Source organism: Carcharhinus amblyrhynchos, chromosome 11, assembly GCF_965287045.1.
Source record: "Carcharhinus amblyrhynchos chromosome 11, sCarAmb.v2.hapA, whole genome shotgun sequence".
Lineage (NCBI taxonomy): Eukaryota > Metazoa > Chordata > Chondrichthyes > Carcharhiniformes > Carcharhinidae > Carcharhinus > Carcharhinus amblyrhynchos.
This window is the reverse complement of record NC_137334.1, coordinates 56338992-56351436: the sequence shown is the minus strand read 5'-3', so window position 1 is coordinate 56351436 and position 12445 is coordinate 56338992. Positions and strand designations below refer to the sequence as shown.

General features: G+C 41.5%; 1 protein-coding gene across 2 annotated transcripts in view; it reads right to left on the bottom strand.

Annotated features, from left to right (window-relative positions):
• psmd14 (proteasome 26S subunit, non-ATPase 14) overlaps nucleotides 1–11949 on the bottom strand; it is a 104505-nt gene extending 92556 nt beyond the window's left edge. The window contains exon 1 of one of the 2 annotated variants that reach the window (XM_080199159.1): nucleotides 11873–11949. The gene's annotated coding sequence lies outside the window, so the exon portion shown is untranslated. The remainder of the gene's footprint in view (nucleotides 1–11872) is intronic. The other variant, XM_080199160.1, reaches the window with a different exon arrangement.
• Nucleotides 11950–12445: the final 496 nt, after the last annotated feature.

Here is a 12445-nt window from a genome sequence, read left to right as displayed (position 1 = left end):
GCACCACAACAACAGAAGAAAAATTAAACGCAATTCTCACTAATCCCACTTATAAAACATTTAAAAACAACAACTGATTGTAACTTCCTAGCCACTTCACCCTGAGAATTAGACAAGTTACAAATTCTATGTCCTTAAGGTTTTGTCACCTCAACCCAGTCATGAGATCACAAATAGGCAATTACTCCCACATTTCTATTAGTCATTACATTTATCATCTGTCCAACTAGAGGCCAGAATCAATTTTTGTAATTAACTATATACAGCCTTCAATTGTGCAAAGGCCCCCAAATTATATTTTTAAAATAAGGTAAGGAATCTCTGCATTTCCTCTCTTTTTAACCCACACTGGTTGTCTGATCAGCATCACTTGTTTAAATTTAAGTTGTGATGTGCAATATATAACAAACACACATACACAATGTCAGCACCACTCACAGCTTCTTAGATGCTGAAACAGTCCATATACAAATACAGCAAGACCTGGACAATATCTAGGCATGGGCTGACAAGTGGCAAGTAACATTTGCGCCACACAAGTGCTGGGCATTGACCATCTCCATCAAAAGAGGATCTGACCATTGCTCCTTGATATTCAATGGCATTTCCATCACTGAATCCTCCACTATCAACATCCTGGGGGAGTGGGAAGGTTACCATTGACCAGAAACTATACTGGATTAGCAATGTAAATGCTCTGGTAACTTATCAAAGGTTGGGAATCTTGCAATGAGTAACTCACTTCCTGACTCCCCAAAGCATCTGCAAGACAAGAGTGTGATGGAATACTCTCCATTTGCCTGAATGAGAGCAGCTCCAACAACACTCAAAAACACAACACCATCCAGAACAAAGCAGCCCACCTGATTGCTATCCCTGCCACATGGACACACAGACACACCTTCCAGCACTGACGAACAGTGGCACTCATGTGTACCATCTACATAATGCACTGCAAGAATGCACCAAGATTCCTCAGGTTGCACCTGTCTAGAAGAAGAGCAGCAGATACCTGGGAAATTCACCATCTGGAGTTTGCCCTCTGAGTCTCTCACCATTCTGATTTGGAAATATATCACCATTCCTTCATTGTTGCTGGATCAAAATCTGAGAAATCCCTCCTTTACAGCACTCTGGATGTACCTACACCGCAGTTCAAGTCAGAAACCCATCACCACCTGTTCAAGGGCCACTAGGGATGGACAATAAATGCTAACCTAGCCAGTAATCACACACATCCCAAAAATGAAAAATAAACACATGACACACACACACACACAACTAATAGGCACTTACTGTAGAGGTTCACACCTGAGGATTGGTCACATGAGCAAGGTATTGTACCACTAAGACTTATAAATATCCATAAATAATTACCAATTGTAATTTAGCTGGCTAACTTTTAATCAATTGTTTTCTTTCCTTTTAGCAGGAACTCAAATAAAAGCTGAGTTTCGTTCCCTTAAATTTACTCATTTTCTCCAACCATTTTCCTTCTCCCACCACAATTTGTGGCCTGCATTCTTGTCCAATTCCTACCATCAGTGAATCCTTCACTGTGTTTTTACTATGAAAATCCATGTTCCTATTCCAAAATCTCCTCCAGTTCTACATCATCCTGACTTTGACATTGTGTTTATCCTTGCATTCCAATGCTCTTCGTGAGGAAGAGTGCTAAATTCTGAAACTCCCTCCAAAAAATCTCCTCCTGCTTACTTATTTTTGTAACTTTAAAAGTCTGCAAAGGTATTTGACTATGCACTGTCAAATCTAATTATGACTTCCTGGCTCATTCTCCCCAAATGAAGCATATCCATATAAAGTATTACCTTAAAACTGTTACACAAATGTATAGTTTCAACAATGTGATGAAAGAACAGAAAACTGGGAAAAATGTCCAGCCCAGGAAGTTCTCAGCTACATCCAACAGCCAAGGGATCAAGTAAACATGAATAAATTACAGTATGAATAAATTAAGAATGGTGTGACTTTTGACTGCCAGTAAAACAGCTAGCTTAACATGGAGCAAATAGCTACATGCTGGCTGGTGTAGTGAACTTATGCAACAGAATAGCAATCTTCACAAACTAGAAAGGAGCTAGTTTTGATGTGATAAAGCTGATATCACATCACTCAGGAGTGAAATTACAACTGGCCTGAGGATCCCAGGGTCAGGCAATGTGTGTTTATTACACGTGCATATAGATCTTTGGCTGCTGGCACTCATCGTTGATGCTTACATACAACTATTTGGCTGAGATTTAAGATGGTCCCTATTGAATGCAGAACCCTACCCAAGTGCAGAGTTAATTACTTCAAGGGAGAAGATGAAAGATTTGATAGAGGAAATGAAAAGGAGAAATAAGAAATAAGTACACAAACAGTATATTTACAATTTTTATTCATATTCACAATATGCAATTTGCTGGTACAGCCAAAAGTTATTACCTATCCCTATTTGCCCTCAAGAACATGGCCTTCTTTGTGAACTGCTGCAGTTGATTGAGGTCAAAGTAACCACAAATGCAAAAAACAAATTCAAGTCATTTTAACCAGAATGTTCAGTTCTTGTGTACGGACACCAAGGACGAGAGGTCATCGTCTTAGGATCAAGGATAGCAAATTTAAAATAGAAACTACTTCTTCCAAAGGGTTGTGAATCTGTGGAATTCGCTATCTCAAAGTGCGGTGGATGCTGGGACAGTGAATAAATTTGAGGAGTTAGGCAGATTTTTAATTGGTAATGGGTTGAAGGGTTATGGGGAGAAGGCAAGAAAATGAGGATGAGGAGCAGAGTGGCCATGATCGAATGACAGAGCAGACTCAATAGGCTGAATGGCCTAATTCTGCTTCTATATCTTATGAACTTATAAAAATAATTGATTAAATGCATTTCAGTTAGTTACAATGCAATCCAATCATACTAATTACATGCATAGATACTGGACATAGAAGTTAATGAGTTTCATGAAATTGAATCTTATTTTTTATTACATTTTGAAATAACTAATTAGGGAACAGCATAAATTGTTGTTCCTTAATTTCACATTCTCTCTGATATTTTCGATATCCTAACTTAGCCACAATAAAAAAAAGCTATTTATGTAAATCAGTACAGCAAATATCTTGGATGTCATATTTTTAATACCTATGAGTTGGGGTGGATGAATCACGAGTGGAAGGAGAACTTTTTATTGCAAGTATCAGCTGGAGCCAATACCCATTTAGAGCAATGCATTGCTGCAACGATGAGACACAACTCCACATTTTGTCTTGGAAGCATGAAAATGGAATGCAATATACCAATGTCCAACAACACAGTTTCCAAGATCAAAATATGCTAATGAATATGAATCATATTTGAAATATGAATATTTAAAATTATCTAACTTTTCAAATGTCATGAAAATCTTGTATGCAGAAGATGCACAACAAATGAAAAACCAATTATTCAGCTATCTCCTGCTATGATTCGTTTTGACTGCCTTATCAACTGAATAACATCACAGAATTTATCTAAAAGCTGCTGAAAGAACAACTAGATAATACAAGAAAACAGATTTGGTTTTCCATTTGCAGCAACCCACAGGAAATTTCCTACAGCAAATTCTTACAGGAGCATGACTCACATTTTGTTCAGCAGTAATGAGAGAAGAACAATTATGTTATCTGAACATTCAGAGTCAAACGCAGGTTTTACGATAGGAGCACCATTAATATAATTAGTGAAGATTCAGCAAGCATCACTATGATTGTAAACATTTCCAGTCCAAACCAGGAAAATGACAATGTGGTGCTTACCGTAGATGGTGATGTACAATTCAACCTTTGAAGCTTCAAAAAATCCTTCCAAAAATAAATATCATCATCAGCAGGGTATAAAATGTGAACCAATGTTACTGTAGATGGATGCCATTTTGAAATATGAAAAAAAAGCGATAATTCAAACTTATTTAATGTAACATATTTTATTGAATGAATTAATTCTACAAGGATACCTTTAACCACAATCAAATGCTTTCCAGAATGAGAATGATCAAAGACAAAAAGATCTGGAAATTATGCGACAAGGAATCATGTACATACTATTATGCAAAGTGTCAAAGTCACTGCAATGTGAGGACCTTTTGATCATTTGTGGTGAAATGCAAATACTTCTAGACCACTTCAAGTTGTTGGAATTGCAAAACAACAGTGAAACGAATGCAGTTGTGCTCATTTTTGGACTCTAATCCAACAGCTACCTAATTCAGCCAGGGTCTGATTTTCCAATTACTTGATCTTGTTCTAAAAAAGGGGTAAAATACAAACAGTGCCGAGCAGTGGGAGGGTGTTTTCTGCAGTTGCTTTAACATGAAGACCACAGCACATTGCCAGGTGAGTGCCATGTCCAGTCTAACATAGGAGAACAACCAGGTTTGCCTCCCACCGTTACCGACAAGGCTAACTCTCCAACTCAGTTTTGATTATTCCACACAGATAGCATGCACCACCACTCAACATCTGCACACCAGGTTAACAGATAATTCACTAGTGGCGTAATGCAGCACTAGAAGCAACGGGGTCCAAATTAATGCGCTCCAGTTCCCAGAAACAGCTCAAGCTACAGGTGCAGACAGGTCCAACCTGGCACAGGACTGAGTGAAGTCAGCCCTGGGCTTGCTCCAGCCTCATTACTCACAGAGATTCCCTCTTTATTCATTTTCTGCTTCATTTCCTCAGCCTTTTGAAGGATGTCAAATCGTTGGTAATGGAGCAGTTGAAGGTCTCCTGCATTATGGCTACGGGACTAGCCAGAATAACTGCTCCAATCATAGCTTCCCTCTCTCCCATTCATGCTGCTCCTCCAATCATAGATTTTGCCTCTGAAAGAGCAGGAGGTAGGGAATCTTTGACTGAAGGAGCAGCTGTGTCTTCCGTGCTCACTGCTCTTCCAATCACAACTATATAGTCAGTTCTTGCTTTCACAACAGCAGAGTTGCAATTTGTTTCAAGTTTCATGCCAGCCCCAAGGCTGGAACATATTTTAAAATGGCAGACTTCCGAGACAGCAATGCCAGAAATAATCTAAGTGGCGTAGACTTCTTCTATGTGCATTTTAAAAACCGTCAAATTCATTGTCTTCGGCATTCAACACAGGGTCCTTCAATTCTTTCTGATTCACTTTGTAACTATGGAATCACCATAAGGATCCCACGCTGGATCAGATGTGGTGCTTTCAGTTTCATCCCAATACAAAAAAAAATCATCTTCCACTCCATCCACTGAATTGGGAGATCTGATGACAGTTTGTGCATTAATAGCATCCCACAATTTGATGACAAAAACACACAAAATATAAAGCAAGGTAGCCCACATATTTCCATTCTTTGTGAAAGTTTTCTTCTTGGTCAACCATTGACTTATTCCATTCAGCAAAAACGTGATCCTTGAATGACTGGTTGAGGCGCAAATCCAAAGGTTGAACTACGGACATTGAACCTCTGGTAATAACTGCAATGGCAGTGGTATTTCTTCACAAGTGCCTCTTGATCTCACCAGCTGTGTGTGATCTGAATATATCTCACACAAATAAGGCACACTCTTTGCATATTCCACATATCATCTTATTCAATTTGCATATTGATTGGACTCACCAAACTGGTAGAAATGCAATGGAGGAAGATTTCATGGAATGTATAAGGGATGGCTCGCCTGAACAATATGTCGAGGAACCAACTAGAGAACAGGCCATCCTAGACTGGGTATTGTGTAATGAGAGAGGATTAAGTAGCAACAATCCTTTGAGGAAGAGTAACCAGAGTATGATAGAATTCTTCATTAAGATGGAGAGTGACACAGTTAAGTTTGAGACTAGGGTCCTGAACTTGAGGAAAGCTAACTTCGACAGTATGAGATACGCATTGGCTAGGATAAGCTGGCAAAGGATACTTGATGGGTTGACAGTGGATAGGCAATGGCAGACATTAAAAGAACAGATGGATGAACTTCAACACCTGTGCATCCCTATCTGGCGTAAGAGTAAAATGGGAAGGTGGTTCATCCATGGCTAACAAGGGAAATCGGGGATACTGTTTAAGCCAAAAAGGAAGCATATAAATTGGCCAGAAAAAACAGCAAACTTGAGGGCTGGGAGAAATTTAAAATCCAGCAGAGGAGGACAAAGGGTTTAATTTGGAAGGGTAAAATAGAATATGAGAGTAGTCTTACAGAAAACATAAAAACTGACTGCAAAAGCCTCTTATAGATATGAGAAGAGAAAATGACTGGTGATGACAAATGTGGATCCCTTACAGTTAGCATCAGGTGAATTCACAATGGGCAACAAAGCGATGGCAGAAAAGCTGAACAAATACTTTGGATCTGTCCTCACTAAATGACCTTTCAGAAATAGTAGGGGACAGAGGGTCTAGAATGAAGGAGGAACTAAAGGAAATCCTTATTAGTCAGGAAATTGTATTGGGGAAATTGCTGGGATTAAAACCTGTCAAGTCCCCAGGATGTGATGTTCTGTATCTCAGGAGGACTCAATGAAGTGGCCCTAGAAATACTGGTGATCATTTTCCAACATTCTGTAGATTCTGGAAGAGTTCCAGTGGATTGGAGGGTTGCTAATGTAACCCTACTTTTTGAAAGAGGGAGAGAAAGAAACCCAGGGATTATAGCCCATTTAGCCTGATATCTACGGTGGGGAAAATACTGGAATCAATTATGAGGGTGCATTTGGAAAGCAGTGACAGGATCAGCCCAAGTTAGCATGGATTCACCAAAAGGAAATTGTGCTTGACAAATTTTATGTAATTGTTTGCTGATGTGATGAGAAGCGTGGACAATGGTGAACCAGTGGATGTTGTGTATCTGGGCTTTCAAAAGGCTTTTCACAAGAGATTAATGAACAAAATTAAAGCTCATGGTATTTGGGATAATGCAGTGATGTGGATAAAGAACCGGCTGACAGGCAGAAAGCAGAGAGTGGGAATAAACGAGTCCTTTTCAGAGTATCAGGCAGTGACTAGTGGGGTAAAGCAGGGTTCAGTGTTGGGACCCCCAGCCATTCATAATGTACATTAACGATTTGGGTAAAGGAATTGAAGGCAATATCTCCAAATGTGCAGACGCCACTAAACTGAGTGGCAACGTGTGCTGTAAGGAGGATGCTAAGAGGCTGAAGGGTGACTTGACAGGCTGACCGTGGGGGAAAACACAATATAACGTGGATAAATTTGAGGTTACCCACTTTGGTGGCAAAAACAGGAAGGAAGATTATTATCTGAATGGTGGCAGTTTAGAAAAAAGGGAAGTGCAACATGACCTGGGAGAACAGTCACTGAAATTTGGTATGCAGGTATAGCAGGCGGTGAGGAAAGCTAATGGTATGCTGGCCTTCACAGCAAGTGGGTTTGAGTATAGGAGTAAAGACGTCTTACTGCAGTTATACAGGGTCTTGGTGAGGCCACACCTTGAATATTGTGTGCAGTTTTGGTCCCCTAGTCTGAGGAAGGACATTCTTGCTACTGAGAGAGTCCAGAGAAGGTTCACCAGACTGATTCTTGGAATGGCAGGTCTGACATATGAAGAGGAGACTGGATCGACTGAGTTTGTACTCACTGAAATTTAGAAGAATGAGAGAGGATCTCACTGAAACATAAAAAATCCTAATGGCACTGGACAGACTAGATGTGGGAAGAATGTTCCCAATGTTGGAGAAGTGCAAAACTAGGGGTCACAGTCTATGAATAAGGGGTAAGCCATTCAAGACTGAGATGAGGAAGAATTTCTTCACTAAGAGGTGTGAACTTGTGGAATTCTCTACCACAAAAAGCTGTTGGGGCCAGTTTATTAGATATGTTCAAGAGGGAGCTGAAAATGACCCTTGTGGCTAAAGGGATCAAAAGGTATGGAGAGAAAGTGGGAGTGGGATACTGAAAGTGCCTGATCAGCCATGATCATATTGAATGGTACTTCAGGCTTGAACGGTTGAATGGCCTACTTTTGCACTTACTATCTACATTTCTATGTTACTATTATCAATCCACAGGTTCACTCCATCCTCAAGCTCTAAACCATTCTCATGAACAAGCACAAAAACTCGTTCAGGGAACTCAGCATGGCTTTAAATTTTAAAGTTACTAAAGGCTTTAATTTTGTTCCATCAGTCATGCAGGCTTGTACCAGCGTGAATCTGGTCTTATGTCCTGTGGCATTCATGAAAACATTTTTTTAATCCTTTACACAGGTCAGTTACTGGGCATATCAAAAATCATGGGCATTTCAACCACGTTGTTGATGAGACACAATAGGTATATGTGGCTTTACCACTGGCTGATGATGAATCATTGGAAACTGGTCATTTTGGCATCAAGGTCTTTTTGCAGTCTCTGAGGAATCTTACTCCTTTGCTGCACCATGTAGCTACACTAACTGGCTGATGCTCTGAAATCTTTGCCAGACCAGGGTTTCATTTGGCCCACTGGAATAGATACATATTACACATTGCATTTCTGGTGAAGACATAACCATTCTGATATTGTTGGAGGACCCTTCCAAAATATGCTTCTCAAGATCAGATCAGTTACTGGTCCCTATTCTGATAACACATTTGGGCTTGGGCATCTTCCTTCAGGATGGATTCCTTCCTCCTCCATTCTCTCAACAGTTTGTCACAAACACCAAACTCCCTCGCTGGATTCGGAATGCTAGGAACTCATAACCTTAATTGATGAGTGAGCAAAAGTTATGACTTTCAGCTCAAGTCCAGCTTTATATTTCATTCTTTTTTCTGGTCAGCCATTCCTGTTCATTGTTCACTCCATGCAGTCTACAGTCTGTGGCCCTGTCTTGAACTCCCACTTGGCAACATAGCCCATATTCCCTACTTGATCACACTCAGCAACTTATAAGGCAAGTAAAACATACAGAAATGGTGGAGTGGATATATAGTCAGAAACTCATCATGGTTGCAACTGGTCTGGATCAACTTTAGTGACAAGGGAGAGGGATGAGGTCATAACTCGAGAATGGAGCTAGTGGCAGAAGGGAACCAGTAGATTTGTTGTATTTGGACTTCCTGAAGCTGTTCTGTAAGGTTCCTCACAAAAGATTAAGTCACAAGGCAACAGCCCATGGTGGTGCAGTTAATATGTTGACATGGATAAAAATTTTGACTGATGGACAGGAAACAGAGATTGGGGATAAAGAATTCATCAGGTAGGCATAACCAGTGGGGTTCCACAAAGATCACTGCTGGGACCACAACTTGTTTAAAATATATATTCATGACTTGGAGGAAGGGAGCAAATGTACTGTAGCCAAATTCACACAGAACACAAAAATAGGTGAAAAAGCACGTTGTGTGAGAGATACAAACAGTTTACAAATATTGATAGGTTAAGTGGGCAAAAAGTTGGCAAATGGAGTATAACGTGAAAAAATGTGAAGTTGTTCATTTTGGAAGGGGAACAAAAAGAACAGAGTGTTATTTAAATAGAGAAAACTGCACAAAACTGCAACACAGGGACCTGTGGCTACTTGAGCACAAAACACAGGAAGCCAGCACACAGGTGCAGTAAGTACTCAGGGAGAGTAATGGAACATTGGCCCCTTATTTCAAGGAATTTTGAGTTTAAGAGTAGGGAAGTATTGCTGCAACGGTACAAGGTAATGGTGAGACCACATCTGGGGTACTGTGAACAGTTTGGTCCCCTTATTTAAGGAACAACATTATTTAATTGAAGGCAGTTCAGAATAGGTTCATGCTCCCTGGCATGGAGGAATGATATTATGAGGAAATGGGTTTGGCCTCAAATCTTTGGAATTTTGAAGATTGAAGGGTAATCTCATTGAAACATATAGGATTCTTAATTCCCTAAACATGGTAAATGTTGAGAGGATGTTTCCCGTCATGGGACAGTCTAGGGCCAGAAGGCATCGTCTCAAAATAAAGAGGTGCCAATTTAAGACCGAGATAAAGAGGAATTTCTCTCAGAGGGTTGAGTGTCTTTGGAACTCCTTGCCACAGAGAGCTGTGGGACAGAGTCCTCATGTATATTTAGGACTGAGATAGATAGATTTTTGATCAATAGGGAATCAAGGGTCATAGGGAAAAGGCAGGAAAGCGGGTGTAAGGAATGTTAGATCAGCCATGTTCCTATTGCAATACAGACCAGACTTGAGGGGCCAAGAAGCCTATTCCTATTTCTTCTGGTCTTATGGAGTGCCAAGGGACTAGGCCTGAGTGGGGGTGAAGCCCACGACAGGGGGTTGGGGCATGAAGGAAAATGCTCCCAATGGGGAGGGGGTCCTTAATGTCTGTAGGGAGAGGGAGGTGGTCTCCCAGTCACTGGGAGATTGAGCTCTTATGAAATGCCTCCTGAGGTCTCTACAGCCACTCCAAAAAAAGCGACTGAGCATAGGTTGTGAGTGATGAATGCGATCCAGAGCGCACCTGACACACTGGCACAAATGCTCTAGTATTCTAACTGTTAAGAAACTTTGGTTTTTCTTGGGAAAATTCCACACCGTATGTTAGCTAAGAATGGTGACAAATCAGACAGCAGATAGAGTTGAGTATCATCACAGTCAGAACCTAACATGGATGATATTGATAAGTTGCGCTGTTGAGGCATCATTGCCTACAGAGTTGAAAATGGAATTAAAAGCTATGTGGAATTCCCAATTCTAAACTTATGATAATGGAGGGAAGGTCATTGATGAAGCAGCTTAAGATAGTAGGGCTGAGGATACTGTCCTGAAGAACTCCAGTACCAATATCCTTGGGCTTAAATGATTGCTCTCCAACAATAATGCCATCTTCCTTTGTGCGTGGTGGAGAGTTTTCTACCTTATTCCAACTGACTTCAATTTCATTACGGTTCCTTATTGCCACACTTGGTCAAATGCCACCTTGATATCAAACACAGCCACTTTCACCTCATTTTTCGAATTCAGCTCTTGTACCAATGCTAGAATTGGGTCTATAGTAATGTGGTCCTATCTCCAGGTCACGAAAAACCCCATACAAGTGCAAATCTTTCTTTCATATAACCCTTTCCTCAACTTTCTGGCTGTACTCCATACCGGCAAACATCTCAAAGCTGAATTTCTCCAACACCGAACATTGCAGAGCACGTTTACTTTTTAATCAAACGTTTTGCCACAAACTTTAAAATCACACCAAAAACACTTATGTCTGTCCTGAACACTATGCAGTGATGAATCCATAATTAGTTCAAAAATTGTCACGTTAATACCCTAGGTCCTTCTGTTGCACTGCTTCCTACCTCGAATATCTCCTGCCTACGTCCCTGCTTGCATTCTTCACTCCTCCAACCGAGAGGCCTTCCTCCCCCAACCACCCTCACTCCCTCCTCACCAACACCAGCTGCTCCTTCGACAGCAAAACTTGCTGTCCTCTTGAGATCCTCCACCCACTCCCTCCGCACAATCAGCTGCTTCCCTCGCCCACCTCATCTTATCCTAGGCTCAGTGCTCGAGTATTAATCTGTATTCAGTCTGTTTTAAAGTCGAGATCCGGAGTTTAAGGAGTCACTCTGCTGCATCATCCTCCTCACTGAGCTCACATGGAGCTCCAAGGCCTTGCCTCCAACCCGGGCAGGGCTCTGGCAGCAAGACAGGTAGAGCCTGCAGCCCCAGGCCGGGGGAGGGGGGCCCCAGCCGGGCTGGAGTTGGTCACTTTGGGCCGAGTCTGGCCCAGCCGGCCGGCCGGCCCTTGTCCAGCTTCAGAGAGGCCGGTCCCGGCTGCTCACCCTCCCCGGGACCCGGCTCCTCACGATCCAGCCGCCCGCTCCCCAGCCCGCAATTTTAAAATTATTGTTTTATTTTAAATTGTTTTAAAGACACGAACTGAACTCACCGCTCGTGCTCACCCCCAATGAATCAGCCCGACTCGGCGGCTCCCTCCACTTCCGGCTCAAACGATCATATCCGCTTCTTCAACTTGTCCAACACACACATACAGGAAAACAGAGAGAGAGAGAGAAACACCCACACACTGAAAACAACACACAGAGAAACACACACACTGAAAACAACACACAGAGAGAAACACACACACTGAAAACAACACACAGAGAGAGAAACACCCACACACTGAAAACAACACACAGAGAAACACACACACTGAAAACAACACACAGAGAGAAACACCCACACACTGAAAACAACACAGAGAGAGAAACACCCACACACACAGAGAGAAAAACACCCACACACACAGAGAAACACACACACTGAAAACAACACAGAGAGAGAAATACCCACACACACACAGAGAAACACACACTGAAAACAACACAGAGAGAGAAATACCCACACACACACAGAGAAAAACACCCACACACAGAGAAACACACGCTGAAAACAACACAGAGAGAAAAACACCCACACACACAGAGAAACACACACACTGAAAACAACACAGAGAGAG